Source organism: Natrix helvetica (assembly GCF_964273705.1).
Source record: "Natrix helvetica genome assembly, chromosome: 5".
In the NCBI taxonomy this organism is placed as follows: Eukaryota; Metazoa; Chordata; class Lepidosauria; order Squamata; family Natricidae; genus Natrix; species Natrix helvetica.
In genome coordinates, this window is record NC_138551.1 from 104,591,784 (window position 1) to 104,606,276 (window position 14,493).

Here is a 14,493-nt window from a genome sequence, read left to right on the forward strand (position 1 = left end):
AGCATGTATCATGATCAGTGTCTTGCCTGTTGTAGGAATGGTTGAAAATAAAAATCAATTTGTGTTACAAATGTTAGGGGGAAAAGTATGCACAAAAGAATTTTGGTTTGTTTCCACTCTTCCTTCCCAACTCTTGGGCTTTTTGCATGAATTTAGACATTTAGATTTGCATTTTGACACATCGTGATCAGAGGGAAAGTCTTGCAACACGTTTACTTGATTAATTAGGTTGTCAATCAAACAGGAAGGCAGGGCTGAGAAATCCAGACAGGGTGGAAATGGGACACTGGAAATGAGAATTTCCACCTAGACTCACCGAGAAGCACAAATTTTCAGCAACAGACAATCTGGGCAAGTGTGTGGAGTGATAAGGCACGTCTGGATTTGCAGTTACAGCAGAAAGCTGAAAGGTGTGAGTTGATTGCAGAAAGTGTAGAAATTCTACAACTGAGTGCAGGTGACCCACGATAACCCTTTCCGGAGGCCCTGTCTTTCGTCTTAAACTCCTATTAAGTGTTGGTGCATTTTGCCAACATTATAATCTTGTACATGTAGCACATTTTAAATATATCTATCCTCGCTCTGAAAAATGCTGCAGTGTAAAAAATAAATCTGAAACACCTGCTGCCTATAAATTTAGAAATCCTTTATTCTGTGGGCCGAGAGTTTATAGCAGAAGCACCTTTATACTTCTGAATTGATGTTGGTTTTTTGTCTTTCCTCTCCCTCTTAGATAATTGGAATTGCAAAGAATGCTTAGAGAAAAATGGACAAAGAGCCTAATTTATGCACCATATAACACATACCGGTTATTGGATAGATTTTGAGTTGGGGGAATCTGTCCGTCCCTGGTGTTCGGATGTTTTTTCAAGAATTCCTTGTTTCCAGCTGTACTTCAACAGCTGTATATCTCACATTGCATTTGCAAAAAAAGTGGCATATTTTTAAATGCAAGATTGAGGGCTCTCTTAGCTTGCTTCCAATTCTGTTATTCTATTCTACTCTAAAATGTTGCCCTGTATTGTAGCGGTCTCTGGGATGCAAAGCCAGATGTCTGTTTAACCTTTGTGCACATTGAAAAACAATTTTTCTAATGTGTGAAGAGCTGATAAAAAAAAATCAAAGTTCTGCCCATCATTTTTCCAGTCTTAAATCCCATCAAGGGTGGTTTGCCTCTGCTCCCATGCCTTTCACCCCTGATCTTGTAATGTGTCAATCCATTTAGTTCAACCCCCCCCCCCTAAAGATCTATTTTTCATGGTACCTATCAATGTTGCTTTGTGTGATTGTGGCTCAGTATGATTTCCCCTGGAAATCCAAAGAGGTTTTGCCCGGAGGGGGATCCCAGATTTGCTTTAGGCAAAGTTTCAATGGCAAGTCTAATCTTTCTAGCTCAACATGAATAATAAAGACGGTGCAACTGACTCTTCAAATCACAGGGTGAACTACTAGCATTCCTAATACTCTGATAATCATTTGCATGTATTCAGAGAGCGAACTGTACGTGATCAGATTACCTATTTAGAAAACGTCGCTTGCAAGACATTGTCTACATGGGTTCTCCTTGAGAAAAAAAGAACGACTGGGAATATTCAGATACTTGTTGAAAGTGTTCTGCATCAAAATTTGATTCTCGCACCCTTGAATTCAGTTAGAATCCTTCCTTGACCTTAAAGAGCTTTAGATCACACCTTTCTATAATTGCATTTCCCGAACAGTTTATTTGCAGATCTGAATTCCTGAGATAGTGGGTCAGATGTATTGCCATCAAGCATTTTAATTTTTTTTTCTCAGTATGGCATCATCATTTTTTGCTTCTCTAAATACTGGGAAATAAGTAAGAACTAGTCAGATTTTAGTTGAATGTATGCACTATGTGTACATTTTCATATAATTGTTTATTGAAATTCATGTTTGGTGTACATGCCAAGCTGTATGTGTTGACCAAGCATTCCTTTCCGATGTGTAGCAGATGTATACATAACAACACCTACAAACAGAAATCAAATGACCTTGGCAAAAGAAAGCAAAATAGTAATAGCTGCCTTGGGTGCAATCCCAAAACAAGTAAAGCACCACTTGAATACCATTAGGATTGACAAATTCACCATCAGTCAATTGCAAAAGGCAACTTGGAACAACATACATCCTGCAACGATATATGTAAATGCTTTAAGTCTAGTTAAACTCCCAGAATTCCTCAGCTAGCATGCCAATCCACACTACTTAAAGTGGTTGAAGTTAAGAAACACAGCAAAGGGACATATGCCAGTGGTGAAATCTAGCAGGTTCTGACAGGTTCCAGAGAATCGGTAGTGGAAATTCTGAGTAGTTCAGAGAACTGGCAAATGCCACCTCTGGCTGGCCCAGAGTAGGGTGGGCATGGAGATTTTGCAGGATCTTTCCCCTGGAATGGGGTGGGAATGGAGATTTTGCAGTATCCTTTCTCTGCCATGCCACCATGCCACACCCACCAAGCCATTCCACACCCACAGAACCGATAGTAAAAAAAAAAAATCACTGACCAGTGACGTGCAGTCAGGTGAGGCAAGTGAGGCACAGCCTCACCACTCTCATCATGGAAAAAAAAAAGTAAAAGGAAAAAGCTGAGCTAGTTGCTGCCTCACCGTGGATGACTCTGCTTAACCTCACTGGTGCTCTCCCTCCCCAAGTGTAATGACTTCCTCCCCAGGCCCCCATTCATTTCTCTCTCACACACACACAGCTGGATAAAACTATATAAAAATCTAGCCCAGCTTCCCTGATTACAAGTTTGAAAAGGCAACGTGGCTCCACCTGCAATCAAACTACACTTGGGGAGGGAGAGCACAAGTGAGCACTGAGGAGACCACAGGAGGAGGCAGGAAGCCAGGCAAAGAGCCATGCTGTAGTACACATACTTCCCCCCAGCCTCTTTCTTTTGGCAGGCTCGGCTCGGCTCCCCTCCGGCTTCTCTGCCTCTCCTCTCACCCCAGCCTGCCAGCAGGAGGTGGTGGGTGGGCTTTATTGTGTTCCAGGCATTTCCCACCCAGACAGCAGGCTGCATTTGCAATGGTGGAGGTGTTTGGGAAAGGCAGCAGGGGAATGGGGGGGGGGGGAATGGCAGAGGAGCTGCTTTCAAGCCACTGGGAAAGATATCCAATCCAACTTTTGTATGTGGGGGGGTTTGTTTGAGAGTGAGTGAGAGAGGGAAGGGGTAGGAGAGATAGTCCAATCCAACTTGTGTGTGTGTGTTTGAGAGAGGGGGAGGAAGGGAGAGAGGGAGGAAGGAGGGGAAGGAGAAGAAAAAGAAAAAGAAAGAAGGAGCAAAGGAGAAAAACAAATGCTGTCGCTTTAAATTGGAACTGAGCATGCCTGGCTGTGGAATTCTGGGAGTTGAAGTCCACAAGTCTAAAAATATTTGAAACCCAGCACTGTGTCAGTGCCTCACCAGTCATAAACCTCACCGCACGTCACTGTCACTGACATATGCCCTCTTACAGTAGAGGGGAATAAGTCAAATAAAAAAGTTGTGCAGACATGTCCAACTTGCTCCAGAAATCTTCTGTCACCAAATGATCTGGAGACAGACCATTTCCAACTTGCCCCAAGGTCCAGAGTATCATTTGGAAAATACCAAGCAATGCTTTCAATGGGAGAAATCTCATAGTTGTGTTTAAAATTGTGCATACAATTATTATTTTTTCCCTTGGAAAAAGAGCTTAAGAGTTCAATTGCTACAATGAAATAAGCACTTTTTGTAATCCTTTTCTAGGCCTTCTAAAAAGGCCTTTTATAGGTTTGGACATGTTTCCACTGAAGATTATTCTCTGTTATAAGATTGTGCACTTCATATGATCCCAGTGGAACAGGATGTTCCCACAGAGGGAGGGGCAGAACTGCCATCCTTTTCCAGAATAATATCTTGACTACATCAACATCCTGCCTGTGATTTTTATTTTGGTTTAGAGATCTTAGCAGTATCATAATTATGTTTTCCAAACTCCATTATGCTCACGGTGAGCCCCAGTCCTTCATGGTCTTCATCCATCCCTTTACTTCTTCATCATTGCCCCAAAGGCATGGTATCCATCTTCTCACTGTACAAGAAGCTTATGGTTTCATTTGAAAAGCCATTTGGAGGAAGACAACTGATGGTGATCTAATGAGGAGGTCCCTCTGATGGTTTGAAACCTTCTTGTCTATTCAGATGGATGGCAAACTGCAGTTGTTACTCCAAAACACCTTTGAGTTCAGATTTTAGTTCCTTACAGCCACTGAGAGTAAATAAGTACCAGTTTTTATTTCAAAGTAACGCCACAAAAATAGAAAACAGGATATCTGAATCTTATACTACTATGTATAGCATACTACTTATACTACTTTCTAAAAATGTAGTAGGTTTGGTGCTTTTTATTTATTTTTCAAATAGAACTTCAGTTAAACTAATCTGGGTCTGTATTTTCCAAGTATTTTTGTGTTGTTTGCACAGCTTCTGTCTAACATGCTAACTTGTGTAACATGTTGGATTTTGGTGGGTAACTGAGGATCCATTTCCCACACTTCTTGTGTCAAAGAGGAACAAGTAGGAAATTTCAGCTTCCTTTTTTCAAATTATGCTAATAAAATATGTTATGAAATACTTTTACTGAATAAGAAGGCGGTTAACATACCTATTTAGCATTTCTCTATTATATCAGATAAATGAACTCATATTTTTTTCTTAAGATTATAAAACAAGACCCTTTTTATAAGGCAAACATCAATTTATTATAGATATTTATTTAACATTAATGTTTCACTATCATCTTGGCAAAGTGTTTAGAAAATCTCTTCAAACCATTTAGCAAACTGTTGAAGAATAAGAAGGTGATCTAAATTTAGATGCCAATATTAGCAAACTAAATCTTATAGTAACTATGTTATTTTTTTAACATGAGACATGGTGCTGTTTTATAAGCTGCATATTTGTGTGGAGAGTTTTCATAAAAGCAAGGGAAATGCACAGAACTTCTTTTTTTAATAAAGTTTTTTATTTTTATTTTATTTGTATGCATCTCATTGCGTGAATGGTTTGATTCCTGGGTGTCATACAGTTAAATACCAATAAACATAACAGTATTATTCCTAGTAATTACATTTCATTTTCATTTTTAGTTTTACTAACAGGTTATTTCTACTATCATCCTTCAATTCTAAACCTTCTCATGGTTCTACCATACATTGTATCATCTTAACATCTGTTTTTGCTATTTCCCCCCTCTTATTTCTACCTCTATTTTGGCCCTCCACTTTTTCCACCTTCCCCTATTATTCTAATATCCAAAGACATGATCCTTCCTTTTTTCATTATTCAGTATTTCAATATGTACTTCTAGCATCAATCATGATCTTTCAAGCATTTATCAAATTACTTAATCCTGGCTTTTCACTGTTAATCATATTTTATACATATTTAATAATACCGTTATACAATTTCTGTTTATCTAATTTACAAACTATTATTCAGCCTCTATAATTCTAATAATAATATACATTAAATTATTACCTTACTAATATATATTCAAAATGATTTTTGTCTCACACCACATACAGAGCAGTTATCAAACTTATATAATTCTAATATTACACATTATAAGGGAATGCACAGAACTTCTAATGTTCTGTTTTATGCTCACTTAGCATCACTATGTGGTGGCTCAGTGGCTAAGATACCGAGCTTGTTGATCAGAAGGTCGGAAGTTCAGTGGTTCGAATCCCAGCACCACATAATGGAGTGAGCTCCCGTTACTTGTCCCTGCTTCTGCCAACCTAGCAGTTTGAAAGCACATTAAAAATGCAAGTAGAAAAATAGGAACCATCTTTGGTGGGAAGGTAACAACATTCCATGCACCTTCGGCATTGAGTCATGCTGGTCACATGACCATGGAGACGTCTTCAGACAGCACTGGCTCTTCAGCTTTGAAACGGATATGAGCGCTGCCCCATAGAGTCAGGAACCACTAAAACATATGTATGGGGGAACCTTTATCTAGCATCCATTAGCCTTGAGAACATGACATTCTTAAAACCTACTTGTGAACATGATGTGTTCACAGGATGGAAAGGATTGTCAAGGTGAATTGGTGCCCTGGTATTCATTAGTAAGTGGACTGGAATCTCAAAAAAACCACTCAATGTTTGTTTCAGATTTCTGTTTCCAGTGTTTGAGACAGAAAGAGAAAACAAAATGAGGAGGCATAAATGTCTCCTTCCTGTCTGCATTTGACTTGCTGCAGTGCAATGGAAACTTTAAAAGAAATTGTAGGTTCCTAAGACCAATTATTTTTGGATATTCCAGAGATAATTCTTCTTTCCACTTATAACTCAACTGGCACTATTGCCATGACTGAGCACTGCAAAAAGCATGCAATGATTGAGAAGACCAATGAAATTACATTTGCATGTGGTTGCAGAGCTCATGTAAATCATGTAACATATGTCTTTTCAAAATGGTTTATTGAAATTTGGACAGAAAGCAAACAAATCGGAGCTACCATGAAGTATTCAGTGCTGGAACTATTTAACAAATTGAGCCTGATTGTGTTAATATGATATGATTTTTTTCAGTTCCAGAGTTAATTGCAACCTTTTACCTGAACATCAGGGAGATATACACATCAATCCTGATTTCAAATTTAGCACCCCCTTTTTAAATTCAGCTGTGACAAACTAGACCTCATTATAACTTCAAGGCAGGAGAAGGCATATTTTAGTTATATGTCTTTATATGTTTTAGACAAGAAGCAATGGATGGAAACTAATCAAGGGAGATAAGCAATCTAGAACTCAGGAGAAATTTTCTGATAGTGAGAACAATTAATCAGTGGAACGACTTGCTTCCAGAAGTTGTGGGTTTGCCAACTGGAGATTTTTAAGAAGAGATTGCATAGCTATTTGACTGAAATGGTATAGAGCAGCGATGGCAAACCTTTTTTGGCTCACGTGCCATAAGGGGGGGAGCGCAGGGGGCTCGTGTGCGGGCATGCCGCACCCATAATGCAAAGTGCGACCCCCCCCCCCAGTGTGCATGCATGCATGCATGAGAGGCACTCCCCCCCCATTTTTGCATGCTTTTTTCACCCTCCCCAGGCTCCAGAGGCTTTATAGGAAACAGCCTCCCACCCCTCGGAGGCCATCCGGAGGCTTCAGGGACCTTCAGGAGGCTTCCCTGAAGCCTCCAGAGGACTAAAAATGATCCTACGAGCAGGGTCGTTTTTAGTCCTCCGGAGGCTTCAGGGAAGCCTCCTGAAGGTCCCTGAAGCCTCCGGAGGGCTTAAACCGACCCTACGAGCAAACCAGAAGTCCATTCCCGAACTTCCTGTTTGCCCATAGGGCTGTTTTTTTGTGCTCCTGAGGCTTCAGGGAAGTTCCTGAAGCCTCCGGAGGGCGTCCGGGAGGCGGGGGAGGCTCTTTTAGCCCTCCCCAGGCTCCTATAAAGCCTCTGGAGCCTGGGGAGGGTGAAAAATGGCTTTTAAAAAAAGGCTGAACTCAGCTGGCCAGCGCGTGCATGCACGCTGGCCAGCTGACAGGGCAATGCCTCACGTGCCCTGACAAACAGCTCCACGTCCCACCTGTGACACGCATGCCATAGGTTCACCATCCTGGGTATAGAAGGTTGGGCTAGAAGACCTCCAAGGTCCCTTCCAATTCTGTTATTCTGTTAGTTCTGTGCTTATCCTTGCTTGAAAATGCAAAGAGTAGAGTAGAGTAGAGTAGAGTAGAGTAGAGTAGAGTAGAGTAGAATAGAATAGAACAGAACAGAACAGAACAGAACAACAACAGAGTTGGAAGGGACTTTGGAGGTCTTCTAGTCCAACCCCAGGCTTAGTCAGGAAACCATACACCACTTCAGACAAAAGGATATCCAACATCTTCTTAAAAACGTCCAGTGTTGGAGCATTCACAACTTCTGAAGGCAAGTTTTTCCACTGATTCATTGTTCTAACTGTCAGAAAATGTTCTCCTTAGTTCTAAGTTGCTTCTCTCCTTGATTAGTTTCCACCCATTGCTTCTTGTTCTACCCTCAGGTGCTTTGGAGAATAGCTTGATCCCTCTTCTTTGTGGCAGCCCCTGAGATATTGGAACACTGCTATCATGTCTCCTCTAGTCCTTCTTTTCATTAAACTAGACATACCCAGTTCCTGCCTGCCTATGTTTTAGCCTCCAGAAAAGTTAATTGTTCTTCTTTGCATGATTATTTAAATGAAGAAAATAGAAACACTGCACCTTTTATAGCATTTAAATCAGACTAGTCTGATCTAGCTGATCTAGAAACAAAGCTATTGGACTTTTTTAGGATTTAGGTGAGAAAAGAAGTAAACAAACAAAAAGCATCCAAGAATAAGACTATGGCAAACAAGGTATAGATCTGTAATCATCAGGAGTCAAATTCACCTCAAGGGAACCACATCTTTGCCTACCTTTCAATATATGAAATAGTCGTTTGGCAAAGTAACGGAGCATGAAGAAGATGAAGTTGGAGAATTATTTCTGCAAGCTCACTTCAAACAAGAGAAATAGGAGTGGACGCTGGTGACCATTTTCACAAAAAGCTTTGTTACTGCAATTGGGCACTCATGCATGTTAGTTGCCATCAACTTTTTCTACACTGAATTAATGTTTCCAAGCTTTTTAAGTACGTTAGTGTGAAAGCAGCAATAGATTCTCACCTCCCTCATTCAATATTTTGTGTTGCTATGTAACTCTGAATGAAGAACTCAAGGGCTTTTGCATTAATTCATGCTGGAAAAGAAGACCAAGGCATTCTTCATTCCATTCTTTTCTCTTTGCAGTCCCTGATTTCAGAAATGGATGTTAGGAAGTTAGCTGTCTGTTCTATTGAGAATGTTCTGTTGATTGGGTAATTTTACTTCATTTTTCGTAAAGTCTAAGGCCACACTTTGGTTTACCTAATTCTGCTCATTCACCTTTCCTTTATCTTTCAAAATATCAACTGGGGGTTCTATATGCTCCAATTGTTGGTTGATAGATGGGATTAAGGGGGAAAAAGCTACCACTCTCTGAATAGAGATTCAGAAGGATTCAGATACCACTTTTTCAGACTAACAAATAAGATTAAAAGCCTGAACCTGGTTCATAAAAAGCTTATAGCCTTTTAATCAGGTGTATTAGTCTGAAAAGTTAACAGACTCCCAAATGTTCACAAATATCATCTAACATGGTCTTCTTCTACTATATATCCCAACTGAGTCTCAGAGAAGGCACATGTTCTGACTTAAGCTTCCTTAACAAGCAAGAAGCAGAGTCTTGGTCCCGGCAAGACCTCTTTTATTTACACAACTGTGAATTTCTTTCATTCACAGTCAGCAAGTCTTCACAAAGAGTCTTTCAGAGGAGTATTTATCAACATGAACCTTATCTCTCTTGGAGAGCTGCCAGATAAATAGTTTCCAAACTCAAGGCAAGGCAACACTTGGCATAGAGTCTCTTATAGTCACAAACAGAACTTTCCACTCTTGAAATGACTGAAGGAACGCATTGTTTCCTGCAAAAGTCCCCTCCCCGTTCGCTCCACTTTTGTTTCTTTTGGAGCGGCCAATCACCTCCAAGTTATGGCTTTACTCCCAAGTCAATCCTGCTTTCTTAGTTGTTCTTGTCTTCTGGCAGCTCCGTGCATGTGCACACTGGGAACAGGCTCCAGCTGTTCCTCTGCCTCTCTGCTGTCTAGCTCCCTCTCTGCCTCCGATGCAGAGCCCTTGTCTGAGTTTCTTCAGCCCCCAGGACTGGCCCAGGTTCCTCCCCAACCTCCTCATTATCAGACTCTGCTGCCAGCTCTATTGGCCCCTCGCAGGCCACAACAGCACATGTGGTAAAGAGCATCCTGTGGCCTTCCTTGGCTTCACTGGAGGTAACAATACTGTCAAGCTTAACTTAACTTAACGACATTAGAACCACCACTGACTTCCGCTCCTTCCGGCAGAAACTAAAGACTCACCTGTTCCGACTGGCTGGCCTGGCATAATTTCAACGCCTATCTCCTGGCATTTATATTTTTACTGGTTTTTAAGGGGATTATTCTGTAGACTTAATTTTATTGGGTATTGGGATTTTAATGTCTGTTTATTTTAATTATTTATTAGCAATACAGTCCTGCACATCTTTTATCCTCCTCTTATCCATCTATTTTATATTTGTATATATATATTGTCCATTTAGTAATTTTAATTGTTTTAATTTTGTTCTTTGACATGGACTGTACACCGCCCCGAGTCCCTTTCGGGAGAGGGGGCGGTATATAAGCGCTAATAAATTGAATTGAATTGAATTGCTAGAATTTCCACCCCAATAAATATTGGAATTGTGGTTTACAGGATGAACTGGACTGGGACTAAAATCTGAACCCACTTTTTCTCAAAGAAGCACAATTTACATTGGAGCATATTTTCTTGGGGACGTGGTGGCTCAGAGGCTCATTTATCTGCGAGGTGTGCGACCATCAAAGAAGATAATTATACTAATCTGATTAATAAAACTAAGAAGGATCTAGAAGGATGGAAAAACCTACAACTGTCCCTGATGGGCAGGATCGCAGTTATAAAAATGAATATATTACCAAAATTTCTTTTCCTATTTCAGAATATTCCCATTAAATTAAAAAAAAAGGTGTCTTCAAGGACTTGAATCAATTGGTTTTGAAATTTATCTGGCAGGGAAGAAAACCAAGAAAAAATTTTAAGGCCATGCAAGACACTAAGGAAAAGGGAGGATTTGGCGTACCAGATTGGGAACTCTATTATACTGCGGCCATACTAACATGGCTAAAGGAATGGATAATGCTGAGAAATAAAAGATTACTCAGATTGGAAGATCATGACCTCCAAGCAGTCTGGCATGCCTTCCTCTGGTATGAAAAAGGATCTGCACACAAATATTTTAGTAGACATTACATCAGACAATCTCTGTTAATAATATGGAACAAAATTAAACATGATCACTATACCAAAATACCTATTTGGCTATCTACGATGGAAGCATACACACACCCAAATTTAATCAACATGGAAAATATAGTTACATATAAAGAGTTATTGAACAGCCAGGGGGAGATCAAAACCAGATCAGATTTGACATCACAAAGGAGTACAAGTAGAATGGTGGTCTTATTTACAGATAGAATCAAGGTATGCACATGATAGGAAGAACGAAGGTATTGCCAAAGACTACACAATATTAGATAAACTGTTGATACAGACACTGAGCTTGTCAATCAGAAAGGTCTGCAGTTCTGTGGTTTGAATCCCTAGCATGCGTAACGGAGTGAGCTCCCGTTACTTGTCCAGCTTCTGCCAACTTAGCAGTTTGAAAGCATGTAAAATGCAAGTAGAAAAATAGGAACCACCTTTGGTGGGAAGGTAATAGTGTTCCGTGTGCCTTCGGCATTTAATTGTGCTGGCCACATGACCACAGAGACATCTTTGGACAGTGCTGGCTTTTTGACTTTGAAACGGAGATGATCACTGCCCCCTGGAGTCGGGAACAACTAGCACATATGTGGAAGGGGAACCTTTATCTTTACCTATGTTTTCTTGAGACAATAAGATAATAGATCAATCTTTTAAAGCTTGTTTTTGAATATTGCTTTAGATGAAAATTGCTGTTACATATCTAAATCACTAGTAGACCCTACCAGGTAAACTCTTAATCCATAAATACTAGTAATGATTGGTCCAGCAAGAAAATACAAATTTTGATGGCATCATAGTATTGTTCCACATCTTATAAAAGAGGACAGGATAATTTATTTAGTGACTGTTATTTTCAGCAGTAGCTACCTGGTTAAAATAGCATCTTTTCTCAGTTTCTTGATAAAAATATCCAGTGCATAAATTCAAAGAGAAAGAGACACCCCTGAGCTTATGGTGACACACTCTTTAAGAATGCATCTAAAATTCAAGCTCCCAAGGACCAGGCTCAGAAAATATATAAACTTTTGTTTAATAGTTTGGAAGTCTGCATTTATGATTCCACATTTATTTGCATTAGAATCTCCAGGCCATCTGTTCCTCTGCGTTTTGTACATTCGCTAGAGACTTAACAACATATTACTTAAATACATTAGGAAGTCAATGATTATTTTAACCAAGCGAAGTGATGTGTTTTTTTTCCTCATGAATTCCCATCCAGAGACATTTCTTACATCTTAAGTTAACAGAAATGATTTACATTCATTACAAACATACAGCCTGCAGGCGCTGTTTAGAATCCCAATTAAGGCTGACATTTGCGGATGAGCTGTGTAGGTGTGTACTAATATAAGCCAATATTAGCCAAATGAATCTAGTGGGAAAATACAGTTCTTTGCCTCTGCCATGACATTCAGTGAAGGCTTTCTTTAACAGTTTACCGCTTCTCAAATGTCTGATAATGAAAACACGCTATTTGTTTGAAATAAAACTGGTTTCAGGCTTTATTATGATGGGCTGTTTTACTTTGTAGCATTAAGGTAATCCACCGACTTTAATTAAAGTTTGCATTATATTACCACATTCATTAGGGTACATATCTTTTGGTGCTTTCATTTTCTATTCTTTCCAAGAATTGGAGAATGAATTTTAAACTTGAGGCGGCAAATGAATATATTGTATTTTTCAGAGTATAAGACGCTCAGAAATATAAGACGCACCTAGCTTCTGGGGAGGAAAACTAGAAAAAAAAATCTGCCTCTGCCTCCCAGCAATTTGCCTCCTTGCAGCAAACAGCCTGTTTCAGTTTCAGCACAGCCTGATTAGCCCAAGGGAAAAAAAATCTGCCTATGCCTCCCAGCAATTTGCTCCTTGCAGCAAACAGTCCATTTCAGTTTCAGTTTCAGCCCAGCCTGATTGCACAAGCAGCTGATTGTCAGACCTCCTGATGATCAGTTGTTTCAGGCTGCAGGGATTGCTATAGCCTATTGCCACTTCCCCACACCCCATTTTCAGCCTCCACATTCCTTTTTCAGCCTCTTGTGTGCCTCATTTTCTGCCCATTCTGGGGTGGCAGGGATTCAAATGGGTGTAAAATGGGGCATGCAGAGGCCAAAAATGGGGTGTGCAGAGGCTGAAAATGGGATGTGGACGTTGAAAATGGGATGCACAGATGGCAACCGGGTATGGCAATCATTTGGGCCTGAAACAGCTGATGGTTGGGAGGCTGATCCAACTGACAATCAGCTGCTTGTGCTAATCAGGCTCTTCTGAATCTGAAACTGAAACAGGCTGTTCGCTGTTTGCTGCAAGGAGGCAAATTGCTGGGAGGCAGAGGCCAAAGGGTGGTGGCTGGGAAGGGCTACATTCGGTGTATAAGACGCACTCAAATTTTCACCCTCTTTTACGGAGGGGGGGGGAGTGGATCTTATAATCTGAAAAATACAGTAATAATAATAATGATAAATAATTAAACTTTACTAAGTTTCTAAGCCAGCATTTGGGAAGAGCTTCTGTGAAGCTGTAATGGAATTTGAGAATGATCTTGGAAATGCTGCCTAGGGCATAGTCAGATAAGAGAGGGTGAGCCTACAGCTGCATAAAGGAGCAGAGAAAGAATAATAGAAAGGATCCAGCCTACCTTACCAGGCACTGGTAAAAAGAGATGGTGGGAGATTTGTACTTTCAGACTTGCAAGATTCTGTTAATGTAGCCTTGCAATAAATTAGAATTAACTCATTTTGTCAGGTTTCCCATCTGGTCTCTTTGGGATGCTGGCAGATGTTTAGGGACAGTTTATGTAATCTGAATACATCTTCCATTTGCTTAGCCAGGGAGAATCCTTGCTCTATTCTTCCAGTTATCAGCTGGGAATGTTGCATTGTGCTGCACTGCATCATAAGATTGGCAAGACTAGACATATTCCTTAAAATAAAGTCCTTAAAATAAAAAGAACCATCTAAAAGAGGTTAAATATCTTCTTTTGCCGATCAGACTGGGTTAATCAGCTTCAGAAGAGAAGGGAAGGAAAGCATGAGGTTTAGAACTCTTCCTAGAGTTTAGAAAATACATCCAAAACCTTACATGTTACTTAATTTGGAGGAAGATTTCTCAGGACAGGAGGGGGGGGGGAAAGATTTTTGAGCACTGGAGTCTGACCAGCTGTGTCCAAGAACTTGAGGAAAACTCAAGAACTGGAGACCTTTTGGGTGGAAACTGATGTGGATCAGTGTAGATAGATAGATAGATAGATGATAGATAGATAGATAGATAGATAGATAGATAGATAGATAGATAGATAGATAGATAGATAGATAGATAGATATTATTGAAAAGACAGTGCCATGTCAGGATAACAATTACAAATAAAGGAAAGTCAAAGAAAAATCAATAGCAAATCTTAAAATACTTAACAAGATAAACTATAGCAATAATATATTTACAGCAATTATAATAATATAACCAATGGGAAAAAGGGAAAAGAAAATGAGCTTTAACTAAAGCTTATATTAGCCTATTTACAATTTTTCCATATTTATATCCATAATTC

The 14,493-nt window shown here is 39.9% G+C and overlaps 1 protein-coding gene across 4 annotated transcripts in view; it reads left to right on the forward strand.

Annotated features, from left to right (window-relative positions):
• GRID1 (glutamate ionotropic receptor delta type subunit 1) overlaps positions 1-14,493 on the forward strand; it is an 809,729-nt gene that overhangs the window by 775,508 nt on the left and 19,728 nt on the right. The window lies entirely within an intron of this gene.